This window comes from Musca autumnalis, unplaced genomic scaffold, assembly GCF_047663935.1.
Source record: "Musca autumnalis isolate F117 unplaced genomic scaffold, ASM4766393v1 scaffold_1, whole genome shotgun sequence".
Classification (NCBI taxonomy): domain Eukaryota; kingdom Metazoa; phylum Arthropoda; class Insecta; order Diptera; family Muscidae; genus Musca; species Musca autumnalis.
This window is the reverse complement of record NW_027411644.1, coordinates 242,389,057-242,405,339: the sequence shown is the minus strand read 5'-3', so window position 1 is coordinate 242,405,339 and position 16,283 is coordinate 242,389,057.

The following is a 16,283-nucleotide window of genomic DNA, read 5'->3' as shown; positions in this document are numbered from 1 at the left end:
CTCTGAGACCCCCATCGACACCCAAAATTTGGTGACAGTCCGATCAAAATTGCGACCTGTAGCGTGATTACAAGGTTTAGATGGACAGACGGACTGACGGACGCCACATAGTGGTGTAGGGTATTACACGTAAGAAAGTATCAGTCAAATGTGATGTGCTGACGGACCGGCAACCTCAGCCTCTGACAAAAATAATATTAATTGATTTTGCATCACGAGTTTCCTTCGAAATAGGTAGAATCTGTAGGTTCAGTGGGGCTATTCCAAATCACTGACATATAACAACATTTTTTAGTAAGGAATCTTCTGTTTCATAGAGAAATCAAAATAGTAAATTACGATAAACTAAGTTTGGAAGAAATTGTTGAAAAGTTTGAGCGTTATTTTGCACCCTAGCCATTTTAGTATTTGCCGTCAGGGGTTTTTGGAGCTTTTATGTAAAGAGGTGTGGATTTACTGCATAAAAAATGGTCCCTAGGCAACCTACTGAAAAAAAAATCAAAACGATCCGAGCGGAGTTCCTAAACTTCAATTTTTCCGAATTCTGTGTGGGAGGTATCCGAAGAAGTGCACAGAAAAAGTACAGATTCCAACCTGATACATGACTGGATGAAATCATACGATGTGTAAAGTTCGGACCAGTCAGAAACTCCCTGCCAGAGTTGTAAGGCGAATTTGCCATTTTAGTTGGTGCCGTCAGGGTTCTTGGGAGCTTTTAGGCCACTAATTAAGAAAGTATGAACTTTCGCCCAAAAAAATTGTAAAAATGTCAAAACGATCTGAGAAGAGCTTTTAAACTTCAGTTTCTCCGAATTTTGTGTGGAAGGTACCCGAAGGCTTGGTCCGATATAATCCATATTCGAACCCGTTCTATATTTGGAAAGAATAATACGTGAAAATAATAATATGTGAAAAGTCTGTACCAAATCGATTGCTCCAATTTTACAGACAAATTTTTAACTTTTGTGGGGGAGGTAAACCAAAAAAGTGGACCGATATGGCCACGATCTGCAAACTTAATCTAAGTTTGGACTAAATATTACGATACCCAAAATTTGGTTCGAATCGGTTGATCCGTTCGAGAGTTATCGTGAGCACAAGCTAGCCAGACAGATGGACGGACATGGCTAAATTGACTCCCAATTGTCTGAAATGAATTTCGTCCAAACATACTTGATCTAAAACCGTTATTTCTATGAGCCAGAGATATATGCAAAGACGAAAAGAAAATCAATAAACTGTAAATTTAGGGAAAATACCGCATAGAGATACGCAGTGAATTGCAATAATCGGTTTTTCGATTATTCGGTTTTCGAGAAAAACTTAAAACTCGATTTTCGGTTAGTCGATTATATGAGAGTGTTCTAAAAGTCGACTTTCGATTAATCGTTAACCGCCGAAAACCGATTATAATCGACCATTTTTTGATGCGATCCGTGATGGTTATATGTATAAAAAAAGTACCATCAATTATGCGGTTTTAGCACACCCAGTAGTCAACTACGATTAATAGTCGACCACGATTAATAGCCGACTACGAATAATAATAGACTACGACTAATGGTTGACTGCGAATAATAGTTGACTCCGTCCTCCGAAAGTCGACTAATAATAACACTGTGCAACAAAATGGAGCTCAAAGTCTGGGGGTGGAATATTCCTATTGGAGATGAAAGCCCTTGGTAAGTATATACAGAACCCCGAAGGACAGATTCGCCGTGAGTCGAACTTTAGCGATATGGCGTGATGAAGTTTTTGCTAGAGACCCTGTAAGCCATCAGGTATTAGCGTTAGATCTTTGTTCACTGTTGCTTTAGCTTATTTTTGAGATGACATGTCTTTAATCAGATCGAATGGGGATTATTTTCATAGAGCACTTCGACCTTCTAACTCGCTTCCTTCAATGTCCTTTTAGTCCTTTATTTTAAGAGCCGCTATAAAAGTACCCCAAGATGACGTTTTTCAGCTTCGAAACGTTCTGCAAAAATGTCGGCCAGAAAATTTTAGGTACGGCTCTCATTGACAACTAATCGCTTTTGTCGCGTTTTCATAGTAATTTTTTACATTTACATTGTTCTGTAACGAATATACAAAAAATCAAATATAGTCTTTTTCTGAACAAAAACAGGGTAAATGCAATAAAAGACCACGAAAACGTGACAAAATCGATTTGTTGTCAATGAGAGCCTTACCTAAAATTTTCTGGCCGACATTTTTGCAGAACATTTCAAAGCTGAAAAACGTCACCATGTGGTACTTTTATAGCGGCTCTTAAAATAAAGAACGAAAAGGACATTTAATGAAGCAAGTTAGAAGGTCGAAGTGCTCTACGAAAATAATCATCATTCGATTTGACTGAAGACATGTCATCTCAAAAATAAGCTACAGCAACAGTGAACAAAGATATAACGCTAACACCTGATGACTTACAGGGTCTCTAGCAAAAACTTCATCACGCCATATCGCGGAAGTTCGACTCACGGCGAATCTGTCCTTCGGGGTTCTGTATATACTCACCAAGGGCTTTCATCTCCAATAGGAATTTTCCACCCCCCAAAATTTCGGTTCACAGTGTAATCGATAATAATCGGTTTTCGCACAGTCAATAACACTGTGACACAAAATGGAACTCAAAGTCTGGGGGGTGGAAAATTTCTTTTGAATATGAAAGCACTTGATGAGTATACTAAGAACCCAAAAGGAAATTTTCGCCATAGGTCAAGTTTCTGAGATATCGCGCGATGAAGTTTTTGATTTTTTCCCTATAATACTTGGTAAAATAGCTCCATATCTCTATTTGGCGTTGTTGTAGCTTCATTTTGATACCGTTAAAAAGCTTATAGAGTTGTCAATCAAATTAAATTAATTCGTTTCTGAAAACTTTGTTAGTTGCAGTTCTAGAACAAAAAAACGATTTCTTAAACCGTTTTTAAGGAAAAATAACAGTACGCGCAAATATGGAGATCAAAGGCTGGGGGGCGAACAATTCTTTTTGGCGATGAAAGTCGATGAAGATAATAATACGAACGCGGAAGGACAGTTACGCCGTAGATCAAACTTCTGAGTTATGACGCGATCAAATTTCGCTTGTTTTTTTGTCATGTAAGTATGTATAGTTTGTCAAGAAGGAATTCATTTCGCTATAACTCAGAAGTTTGATCTACGGCGTAACTGTCCTTCCGCGTTCGTATTATTATCTTCATCGACTTTCATCGCCAAAAAGAATTGTTCGCCCCCCAGCCTTTGATCTCCATATTTGCGCGTACTGATATTTTTCCTTAAAAACGGTTTAAGAAATCGTTTTTTTGTTCTAGAACTGCAACTAACAAAGTTTTCAGAAACGAATTAATTTAATTTGATTGACAACTCTATAAGCTTTTTAACGGTAGTCATATAAGTTTAATCGGTTACTTAAAACCGGGTCAAAAATCCGTTTTAATGTCGGAATATCCGGATCAAAATTGAGATAACCGGATCTATCATCCAAGAAAATTTGTTATTAACGTGTTCACCATTACAAGAGCTATTTGTGGTAAATATTTCAGAAGCACCCCAGATGTCTACATATGCAATAACCAACTGTTATGACTACATATCAATAAATAACCAATGCCGAATATACAGAAAAACAAAACATAGTTTGTTTCTGAACCAAAACCGATTAAATGTCAAAAAGGACAATGAAAATGTGACAGAATCGATTAGCTGTCAAAGAGAACCGTAGCTAAAATCTTCTGATCAACATTTTTGTAGAATATTTGGATGCTGAAAAATCTCATCTTGTGGTACTTTCACTACGGTTCAAGAAATAAAGGACGAAAAGGAAATGAAAGGCATTGAGTTAGAAGAATGAAATGTTCTACAAAAGATTCGCCAATCGATTTGACTGAAGACATGTCACCTCAAAATGAAGCTACAACAACGCCAAATAGAGATATGGAGCTATTTTACCAAGTATTATAGGGAAAAAATCAAAAACTTCATCGCGCGATATCTCAGAAACTTGACCTATGGCGAAAATTTCCTTTTGGGTTCTTAGTATACTCATCAAGTGCTTTCATATTCAAAAGAAATTTTCCACCCCCCAAAAATGCTGCTGCACAGTGTAATCGACTGCGACTTTTAGAAATTTTACGGTTAATAATCGTTTGATCGATTAATCGAAATCGATTTTACGTGTCCCTAATACCGCATATATTTCTCCAGCGGCCAACCTGAAGGTGCCACAACCCTCCACCCATCCAAGCAAAAAAAGTACTATGGAGGCCCTATGTTCACGAGTGCTAAATCAGGGATCTGATTTCCCAAAATAGTATGCAGTCATCCGACAGCAGTACAGATAGTCTTTGTAAGGATGACAATCATTAAGCATCTAGAAAAATATAGCATAAGCCAATAGGCATTGCAAGACAGTTTGTTATAAGCTCAATGCTGACGTCCCACAAAGCAGCAACGGTGTGCCACCAGCTTTCCGTTGAGGGCATTGAAATCCCTTTTCCATGTCAGGCAGGAATCCATAAGGCTATCCCCAAAAAGCTGTTCATGTAAAGAAGTAAGCATTTCTAAAAGCATTTCTCCTTTTTTACAGTGACTGTTAATATCCATAGTTATAGAATCTACGCCCGTATGCCAACTGGAGATATCCAATGTCAGATTATCTCCAATTATCCAGGTCTCTAGTGAAAAAAACATTCCACGGTATCCTTGCGACGAGTATATGACCTAGTCAATAGTATCTAAAATTTTATTAGCCACTTACTAAAAAGACGTTTGAGTTGTCAGGTTCCAGTAAAAGGATTTTTAAGGATTGACTCTATTTTTGAACGGAGAAGTTTTTTGTTGCATGTAGAAAGGTTGCTTGTATTTCTCAACCATTTGTCATTTTTTTCTCACGTTGTAAATTCTTGGACCCGCGTCCCAAAATTACAAACATTTTGCTTTTATTTATCTGTATATTTTAGTTGGAAACTATTTATAATTTATTCAATTCAAGTTTATAACCACTTGCTCACATCATTTGTTTAAAATTTGCCTTCTTTAATTAAACTGAAATTTGTTGAACGAATAAGTTCTCGGCTGCACTTTAATGCGGCTTCGTAACCACAAAAATCTTGGCATTGCAAATGTAAATACAACGAAAAACGACGAAGAAGAAACAATTCTAAAATATCTGGTATTGAGTTTGATAGAATGTTCATTCTGTCTTGCAGTTATGGTTGTCAGTTCTTCATTCCTTCTTATTTCCATTTGAATTGGCTAACCACAATGCTCAAGTAAACTTCATCGTTTTCTTTTATTTCTAGCTATCCATCAGCACCAAGATAAATGAATCGGTTTTGCGAATTGCAGCATTCATTCTTTCCCTACCACTTCATCTTCAAACAGAAGGAATGTGCATTTATTATCCCTAATGTATACAGATGTGTTTATGTTAGTGCTGAGACAGATAGAAATGGCATTGGGACATATTCGAATAAAAAGTTCGGTTTAAAAAACTGCAAAAATTTTTTTTATTTGAAATTGTTATACTCTTCACCACTATGTGGCAAGGGTAGTATGAGTTAGTTTTTCCGAAAAATATTCTTCGTAGACCCCCATGCGTTATATCAAAATTCATATCTAGACGAGATAAAGCGATTTTGAGATGTGTGTCAGTCCATCCGTCCATTAAATTGTAACCAAACTCCAGTCCGCAATTATGAACCAATAGTCAATAGATCGCAAAATATTAAGGGGATAAAATGGACCAAAAACAAATTTTTATCCAATTTTGTAGCGGTTCTGTAGGTCGCAATAATAGTCTGACTGGCGTAAAATTGTAAGTAATTTGATTTTACGATATTTGATGTCTGTATCTTTAATCCTGGAAGACACCTTTTACCTACGTAAGTTATATTTAGAAAAGGAACTCTCGATCTTTCCATTGGTATTTATCATCTTGATGTACATTGTAAGATAACAGAGTTACAGCCTAATACAAATATGTATATAGTGATCTCACACTTTTAATTGTATGTAATGTAACCATAATCACGCAAGTGGTCGCAGTTGTTGGTCGATACTGACCAAATTTTGTACGAGGTTCGAAGATGGGCCATATTGGTCCACTCCTTCGGGTACTTCCCCCACAAAAGTTTTTTTCTCTAAAATGGTGTGAACGATAACTCACGAAGGGAGCAATCGATGTAGACCAAACTTTGCATATCGTATTATTCCTTCCAAATATAGATCGAGTTCGAATATGGATTATATCGGTCCACTCCTTCGGGTACTTCCCATACAAATTTCGGAAGAATTAAATTTTTTAGCTCATCTCGAATCGTTTCGAATTTTTTTAGCAGGTTGTCGATGGGGTCCCCTTTACGATGGTACAAGTACATACTTCCTGAAATAATGGCCCAAGAGCTCCAACCATGACGGCACAAACTAAAATGGCAAATTCTCAAGATAAATCTCGAAGGAAATTTCTGATTTGTCCAAACTTTGCACATCGTACTATTTCATCCAGTCATGTATCAGGGTGGAGTATGGACTATATCGGTCCACTACTTCTGGTAGCTCCCCCACAAAATTTCAAATTTTTTCTGTAAAAAGATGTGAACGATAACTCCATAGGGAGCAACCGATTTGGTTCAAACTTTGCACATCATATTATTCCTTCCAGATATATGTAGATGGGGTTGAATAAAGACTACATTGGTTCACTCCTTCAGGTAGCTCCCACATATAATTCGGAAAAAGTGAAGTTTAAGAGCTCCTCTCGGGTCGTTTTGATTTTTATACCCTCAGCATTTATGCTAACAAGGGTATATACACTTTCATACGGACAAAATGTGCCTCATCGAAATAATGGTTTTAGACCCCAAGTATGTTTGGAAGGACTCTGTTTCAGACAATTTGGAGTTGATTTAGCAATGTCTGTCCGTCTGTCCGTCTGTCTGGCTGGAGCGCACGATAACTTTCGAATGGATCAACCGGTTCAGTCAAAAATTTGGCTTTCGTAATAGTTTGCCCAAACTTAGTTTAAGTTCGGTCCACTCCTTCCGGTACCTCCCCCACAAAAGTTCGAAATTGTTCGGAAAATTTGTGCGCACGATAACTCTTGAAGAAAGTAACCGATTTTATCCATACTTTGCACACCGTGAAATTTCTACCAGACTTAGAGGGGGTTTCAATGTGGACTCAATCGGCCCACTAAGTTCAGATTAGGACCTGCTCTCGAATCGCTTTGATTTTTGTTGCATCAACTTGTATTCACTGTAATCCATACGACGGTACAAGTTTCATTAGGGGCAAGTCCATACTTCCTGAGAAAATAGCCTGAAAGTTGCAAAAAAAACCCCTATGACACCGTGTGAGGTGGTTGGAGCGCAAGATAGCTCTCGAACGGATCTGCCGATTCTGTCCAAAATTTGGCCTTCGTAATATTTTGTCCAAACATAGTATAAATTCGAAGATAAGTCATATCGGTCCACTCCTTCAGGTACCTCCCCCACAATAGTTCAAAAATTTTCGGAAAAATTGTGGGCACGATAACTCTTGAAGAGAGTGACCGATGTAATCCATACTTTGCACATCCTAATATATCTACCAGATACAGATCATGTTCGAATATGGACTATATTTGTCAACTCCTTCTGGTAGCTCTCACACAAAATTTCGAATACGTTCACTTTAAGACCTGCTCTCTAATTACTTAGATTTTTGTTGAAGCGATTGGCATTCGCTACCTCCATTACGACGGTAAATGTTTTTTAGGGCAAGTCCATATTTTTTGGGAAAACAGCCCGAAAGGTGTAAAAATGTGGCGGACGATTTGTATGGAAGGAAAAAAGTGTTATCGGGTGCCTGGAGTTTCTGATTCTTGGGATTGTACTGAGCTAAAAAGTCAACTAGACCATATGTCTATGGTGAAAATCGAGCCCCCGGATTTTGACTTGAAGTTTTTTTCAAGGATTTTTGGATACTTTGGCATATATCAACCAAACCACTGAGATTTTCTATCCAACACAAAGACAACAATTGTAGCCAAGACAATAATAAAGAACTCTCTAGTACATCGCAAAAGCATTGGAACGCTCCTTCAGGCAGTTATGGCCTCGAGAAAGTGCACATTATTCGGAAAATATCGATAAATGACACTGTGCTACAAAATGGGACTCAAATTCAGTGGGTGGAAATCCCTTTTGAAAATGAAAGCCCTCGGTGAGTGTACTAAGAACCCTAAAGGAAATTTTCACCATAGATCAAGTTTCCGAGATATTGCGTGATTAATGGTTTACGTTTGGCCCCTTAATTTGTGAGAAAATAGCTTTATATCTCACTAAAGCGTTATTGTAGCTTCATTTTGATATTACATGTCTTCAGTCAAATTGAATGGTGAATCTTTTTGTAGAATATTTCATCCCTCTAACTCCATTCCTGTTATGTCCTTTTCGTCCTTTATTTTTGAACCGTAGTAAAAGTACCAGAAGACGAGATTTTACAGCATCCAAATATTCTACAAAAATGTTGTTCAGAAGATTTTAGGTACGGTTCTCATTGATGACCAATCGATATTTCCCCGTTTTCATGGTCCTTTTTGACATTTACCCGGTTTTTGTTCAGAAAACTATGTTTTGTTTTTATGTATATTCGTTATTGGTATGTGGTGCTTTTGAAATACTTACCATCAATAGCTCTTGTAATGACGAACTCGTTAATAACAAATTTTATTGAAGGATAGATCCGGTTATCTCAATTTTCGAACCGGTTATTTTGATATCAATACCGATTTTGGAACCGGTTTTAAGTAACCGATTAACCGTATATGTATATCATTAGAAAGCTAATAAAATGGTCAATCAAATGACAGCAAGTAGCTGATTAAAACTTTGTTGGTTTCGAAGCTAGAAAAAAATGTAAAATATCACTGGGTTGATGTGGTTCAAACTTCTGAGTTATGGGGAATTAATTCATTCTTGATGAACTTTAAGTGCATGATAAAAAAACAACATAACACAAAGCGTTCCAATGCTTTTGCGATGTACTAGAGAGTTCTTTATTATTGTCTTGGCTACAATTGTTGTCTTTGTGTTGGATAGAAAATCTCAGTGGTTTGGTTGATATATGCCAAAGTATCCAAAAATCCTTGAAAAAAACTTCAAGTCAAAATCAGGGGGCTCGATTTTCACCGTAGACATATGGTCTAGTTGACTTTTTTGCTCAGTACAATCCCAAGAATCAGAAACTGCAGGCGCCCGTGGTGGTGTTCAAATCGCCCCACTCTATTGGGCATATTTGTAGAAATTTAACTTATCGTCGGTGTCATGCTTAAGTATTTCATACGCCATTTGCCTGTTTTGAGATAATCGCATTTTAATGTTTTGTGTCACAACTGTGTAGAGCTGGCTAAAGCAAATATTTATATTTTTGACTTGAAATATTAATAATAGTTTATAGAACATATTTGCAAAAATTTAGAGGAATATGTATTGGAATATAAAAGTTATAGAGATTTTTTTAAAAAAAGAATTTTTGTCGATTTGTTCCATATCCGCACTTATGACACAAATGTGAAATATTGTAAATCACATGGAACAAAGTGACAAAAAATTTTCCATCTTTGCCTCAATAAATTAAATACTTCTAAATCGAAAATGGAAATTCTGATTTTAGAAATGTGTTTTTAAACTTGTAAGTTTTTAAAATATTAATTTCATAACTGAAAAAAGTTTATGCTTTCTCGTCGAGGCGTGGATATCTAGAGCAGATAGAAGAAAACCGACTAGAAATTCAGAAAGAGCATACCGGAAAACCCTAGAAACCGCCTGTATCTCAAAAAGTCAAAAATGGCGTATGGAACACTTAAGCATGACACCGATGTTATGTTGAAGCGTATGTTTGGTGTATTGTAACACGCAATCTGTTGTACATCAACACAAACTCTGAATGTATATCGGTAAAATGAACTGTTTTAGCACGATTCACCGAGGGATTTTTTTAAAATAATTATTTGTGCGGAAGCTGTGACCACATTAATTTTAAAAAAAAGGAAAAATGTGTTGAAGCAAACACGTTTTTATTTGTTACGAGTATTGTCCAATTATTAGCTTTAGAACACAATGCACAGCTTAATGCTCAAAGAGTAAGTTAAAGAATACACAAAATCAACATTTTTGTGCGTAAATTTTTCTGAAAAACCTATTTTTTGGTCCAAATTTTACAAATGTCTTACGATTTCCGTTGAAACCCGCGTAAATTTATTTTTTTGCGTTCTGAATCTAATAAGCCGCAACGCACCCAAATTGGTCCACTAGATCGGCGGATATGATACTCCTCAAATTTCGAAAATTTGTTTTTGAAAATATCGCGTAGTAATACGAGTTTTAGATGTGTCAGTTCTACTCAAATAAATAGATCGATACGCGTATTTAAAATTTGCGAAAACAGATATTTAAAAACTATCGCGAATCCAGAGACATAATAGATTTTTCCTAAAAATTAAGTGCGATGCTACATCCACGGATATCGATGGATCGCATTGAAACGGCATAGATTGATGTATTTTTTAATGGTGATCATTGAAATCGGATGCGCATAAAATGTAAATGTACTTCGTGGAAATCATAGCCATTTTACTGATTTTACCCCCTAATATGCAACAGATGCTACATCGTGGTCACCAAATAGAATTTCACAAAGTGTATATCAAATAAAAGGGATTGACTCGCTGTTTTCGAAAATCGGATGCGCATCATGTCATTTCCACGACCACGCGGTTTCTATGCGCTTCAAAAGTTGTAATATTTACTTTAACTTTATTTTAATTTTATGCCACAATACGAAGTCCTTGTGATTTAATATAATGATCTAAACACTTTCGCCAAAAGGGAAACTATAAAGCAAAAATTGGTTGCAACCGAATATATTCATTATTGGACGAAATTTTGACGAAAAAGAGAAAGAACTCTAACAAGGTTATTAACAAAAATATATTTGGAATGACGATTTTTTTCTTAATCTATGTACCAAAAATCATTGATGTAGCATCAAAAAATTTTTTTGATTTTTTTAAAAAGGAAAACTCAATTTTACAATTTTTTGCCCATATATCTGTCGGCAAAGCCGACTGACGCTTTTTTAGTTGATCCCTTTAAAACGGTAACATTTTTTCCGAGTAAGTCCAAACTTACTGATATTATGGCCCAAAAACCCTGCCGGTAAGGCCTATTGTGCCAAATAACTCTCAATCCTTTTCAAAAATGTCTACCAAACTTAGTTTAATGTAATTTAATATTTTGAGTTCTCTTTGAATCATAAGTTTTCTTATTGAACATCTTTTGTATGCCAATGATTTTGTATCGTGTATATAAACTTATGTATGTATATATGACCTGATGGCTTAATTATCTCGCAATCATATAAAAGAAATTCTGTGGGAAACTAGTGCCCAGAGATAGTGGTGTAGGGTATCACATGTTCGGTCCAGTCCGACTATAGCCTTATCTTACTTGTTTTTTTTGTAAATGTGAAATTTTTTTTCTGTACGAGAAGGAACATATTGATATGATACAAATTGATATAACTACATTTATATTAGGTGTGTCTTTTTACTTACTAAATGTTGCTGAAACATTTTTTTCAGCAACTTTTCCTTTATACAACTGCCAAAATCTGCAACATTAGTAACAAGTGAGAAAAGGCTATAGTCGGTACGGGCCGACTATGTGATACCCTACACCACTACCTCTGTGAATAATCTTTTCACTCCAAAACATTTCTTTTATGGAGATACGAAAGTTTTCACCTATCTGGCTTTTTTACCAAATGACTTAAGGCGAAGTGAACCAAAATAATTAATATTTAATTTTATATTTGACTACTGTTGACATCACCAACATCAATAGGCTTCTATCTCTGTGAGAAAATTTCGTGATGATCCGATAAAAATTCCGACCTTTAGTGTGATTGCAGAAAAAGTGGAAAAAAGGGATGCATTAACGACTATTGCGATATCTCTATTATTTGACTACCTACGCCAACTTACTTTGCATAATTTCAATGATGGGATTTTCTACTTTCTATAGTCAGGCTTTGCTTTTAGAAGGTCCCCAACCAAAGGTGTGATATCCGTCATTATTATTTAAATCGCAAAAATGAGAAGTTGGGTTTTATTAGCGACTATTGCGATATCTTCGTTGTTAGACCACCTACGCCAACCTACGTTACATTGTTGTAAAGGTGATATTTTATACTTCCATTGCCAGGTTTTGCTGTTTGTAGACCCCTTATAGACGCTGAGATATTTGCTTTGAAATAAAATGTTGACTTTTTCTCCAAATAAAGTTTTTGCTCATTCCGACCCCTAAATATTATCCGACCATCATCAAAATCAATAGGCTTCTTCCTCTGTGAGACCCTCATTAACCCTCGAAATTTCGTGACGATCCGATCAAAATTGCGCCCAGTAGCGTGATTTCCAAAAAAATGGAAAAATGGGATGTATTACCGACTATTGTGATCTCCGTTATTTGGTCACCTACGCCGACCTAGTTTGCATCATTGTAAAGATGGGATCTTCTACTTTCATAATAAGGCTTTGCTTTTGGAAAGTATCCAACCAAATCTGTGATATTCGACATTATAATTAAAATCCCAAAAATGAAAATTTGGGTTTAATTTGCGACTATTGTGATATCTTCGTTGTTTGATAACCCACGAGAACCCACTTTACATCGTTAGAAAGGTGATATTTTTCTACTTTCATTGTCAGGTTTTGCTTTTGGTATACCCCTTATAGAAGCTGAGATATTAGCTTTGGAAAAAGTTTATTTTTATCCACATAAGTTTTTTGCCCATTCCGACTCTTAAATATTATCCGACCATCACCAAAATCAATAGGCTTCTTCCCCTCCGGGACCCCCATCAACATCCAAAATTTCGTGACGATCCGATCAAAATTGTGACCTGTAGCGTGATTACAAGGTTTAGATGGACAGACGGACAGACGGACAGACGGACTGACGGACACACATAGCCAGATCGACTCAGGTCGTCGAGACATTCATTTTGATATATATAAGTATGGGTCTACGGCCATTATTTCGATGCGTTACAAACTTTTTGGCCAAAACCAACTTATAATACCCTCCCCACATAGTGGTGTAGGGTATAATAATTATTACTAATTATCACGTAAAAAGACACAGCTATTTATTTCTTCCTAATAATATTTGAAATATAATTTAGTATTTACATTGAAGTCCATCATCCAACCGAATATCATAATTTGCGAACTCGAAGGATGCACATCACCAATATAACAAATTTCAAAGACTTTTATCTTCTTCAAATCCCACATACATGTTCACACAAAACTTCTGCATGTGTGAAGTTTGTTTACAATCTTGACAAGTGAATGTGTGTTCTCTTTATATGTGCGGCAAAATGGTTTTGTTTTTGTGGTAAAAATATTGCGGTTATTTCAAGTGAAATATTCGCTGGGTACAGTTGCAAGTTTTACGACAAGAGTTATGGTCTTTCTTTGGTAAATTTATAACTGTCAAAAGCGTTAATGTTGCGAAAATATTTATATTCGTAACAACATATTCTAAATTGGCTAAAGTTTTGTAAAATGCATTCCAGACGAATGTTTATTAAGGCAACATTAAAGAACAACAACGTGAGTGTATTCAAACCCAAAAGAAATTAGAAAGTGTAAATATGGTGTTTACATAGTTTGGCCAAGTTGTACATATTGTGGACTCCATTCATGGCAGTGGTAAAGTCAAGTTTGAAGTTATGTCAAAACGAATCACTTGACTTGACAGATAGAAGAATAAATTGAAAAAAGGCAATTCAAGGGTGGAAATGTGAAGAATATATTTGAAACTGAAATCAGAATTTCGGTATAGCGGCGTTCCACCCATTATGTCCAAATTCTGGTATATTAGTTAGACACAATTACTTGAACTTTCAAATACCTAAGCCTCATATTGCTGCAATCCGTATTGTTTTACTATATAATAAACTTCAATGACAGACAGCAATTGCTATGTAGTGAACGACTTTGTATTTTGGCATTCAAAAAGCGAGTAAATGTAAACCTTAAGTGTTTTAGAAGCCATACACATGCCAAAATATTAACATCATCTTTACAACAACAACACTTTTAATCTTGAATGATATGTAAATTGTTTTCTTTATCCACAATTATGGCGAACACCAATCACACAAAAGACAATTTATCATCTTTGAAGCGATAGCAAAATAAAATAATAGACTTTTGTTTCCCATCAAACGCATCCTCTCACTCGCATACATAAATATTCTTTTGTAATCCTTGCCCTTTATGAATATTTTTCATTGTCTAAAAAGGAAGCACAAGGTTAAATTTCGAATGGCTTATGAGAGGGCTTTGAAACGGAAAATACTAAATAAAACTCGCAAATTGAAAAACAAAAGCGGAAAAAATTCGGAAAAAATACCTTTCTAAAGAATAATTCTAAACAAATGGGAATGTAAATGGATGTGAATGTCGCCGTTGTTGGCAGAAATGCAGACAAACTCATCCGTTGTGACAAAGCAATATTTTCGACAGGTAAAAATGTATGGAGCTCCAACAAAGCTATGCATATGTACTCGTATATGTATGCACGTATGTATATCCATACTTGGAAACACACAATTATTAAACGTATTAAACGTGGTGACAAATCATATGTGGCGACAACAACATCTGAACAGCAAGCATTTTTATATAGAGTTGCTATAGTTTAAAATTATTTATGAAAATGTCCTCGAAATATGTTTCGATATTGGCTGTAATTTGAGAGTGGAAAAAAACTTCTAGACACATAGTTGGCTTTATGCATGTAGTTAACCAGAAGCTTTAGGCTCACCCCAGTTGGATGAAAGACTAGCTATAATTAGGATAAGAAGTAAGTTCGGCCAGCCCGAATTTGTTATACTCTCCACCATGAGTTGTGTTGAAGTAAAACTGAACAATTAGTTTCCTTTCGTTTATGAAGAAGACAAAATACCAAATTCCAGCAATTTCGGTAAAACAATGTGGCCAACTTTCAAAATACCGAAAACTGGGAGGTACCGTTCTACGGGGGCTATATAAAGGCGTGGACCTGAACGACCAAACTACGGGGGAAAGTTTTATACCACCAAAGAAGACTAAATACCCAATTTCAGCCATTTCGGTGGAATATTGAATCCACAACCCTCAAAATAACGAAACTTGGGAGGTACACTTCTATGGGAGCAATATGAAGGCGTAAACCTATACTTACAAATTTCAGGTGGAAAGTTTTGCTCCCACAACGAAGACCAAATACCAAATTTCACCCATTTCCGTGGAATATGGAGGCCACAACCTTCAAAATACCGAAAATTGGGATGTACCGTTCTACGGGGGCTATATGAAGGCGTGGACTATACCTACAAGTTTAGAGGGGGAAGCTGAATACCCCCAATGAAGACTAAATACAAAATTTCAGCCATTTCGGTGGAATATTGAATCCACAACCCTCAAAATAACGAAAATTGGAAGGTACAGTTCTATGGGAGCAATGTGAAGGCGTAAACCTATACTTACAAATTTCAGGTGGAAAGTTTTGCTCCCTCAACGAAGACCAAATACCAAATTTCACCCATCTCCGTGGAATATGGAGGCCACAACCTTCAAAATACCGAAAATTGGGATGTATCGTTCTATGGGGGCTATATGAAGGCGTGATCCTATACCTTCATATTTAGAGGGAATGTTGAATACCCCAACGAAGATTAAATATCAAATTTCAGACATTTCGAAGGATTATTGTGGCCATAACTTTCAAAATACCGTTCTATGGGGGCTATACTAAGGCGTGGACCTGTACCGACACATTTCTGGGAGGATGTTTTATACCACCAACGAAGATTAAATACCAAATTCGGTGGAATATTGAATCCACAACCCTCAAAATAACGAAACTTGGGAGGTACAGTTGTATGGGAGCAATATAAAGGCGTAAACCTATACTTACAAATTTCAGGTGGAAAGTTTTGCTCCCAGAACGAAGACCAAATACCAAATTTCAGCCATTTCGGTGGAATATTGAATCCACAACCCTCAAAATAACGAAAATTGGGAGGTAAAGTTCTATGGGAGCAATGTGAAGGCGTAAACCTATACTTTCAAATTTCAGGTGGAAAGTTTTGCTAACTCAACGAAGACCAAATACCAAATTTCACCCATCTCCGTGGAATATGGAGGCCACAACCTTCAAAATACCGAAAATTGGGATGTATCG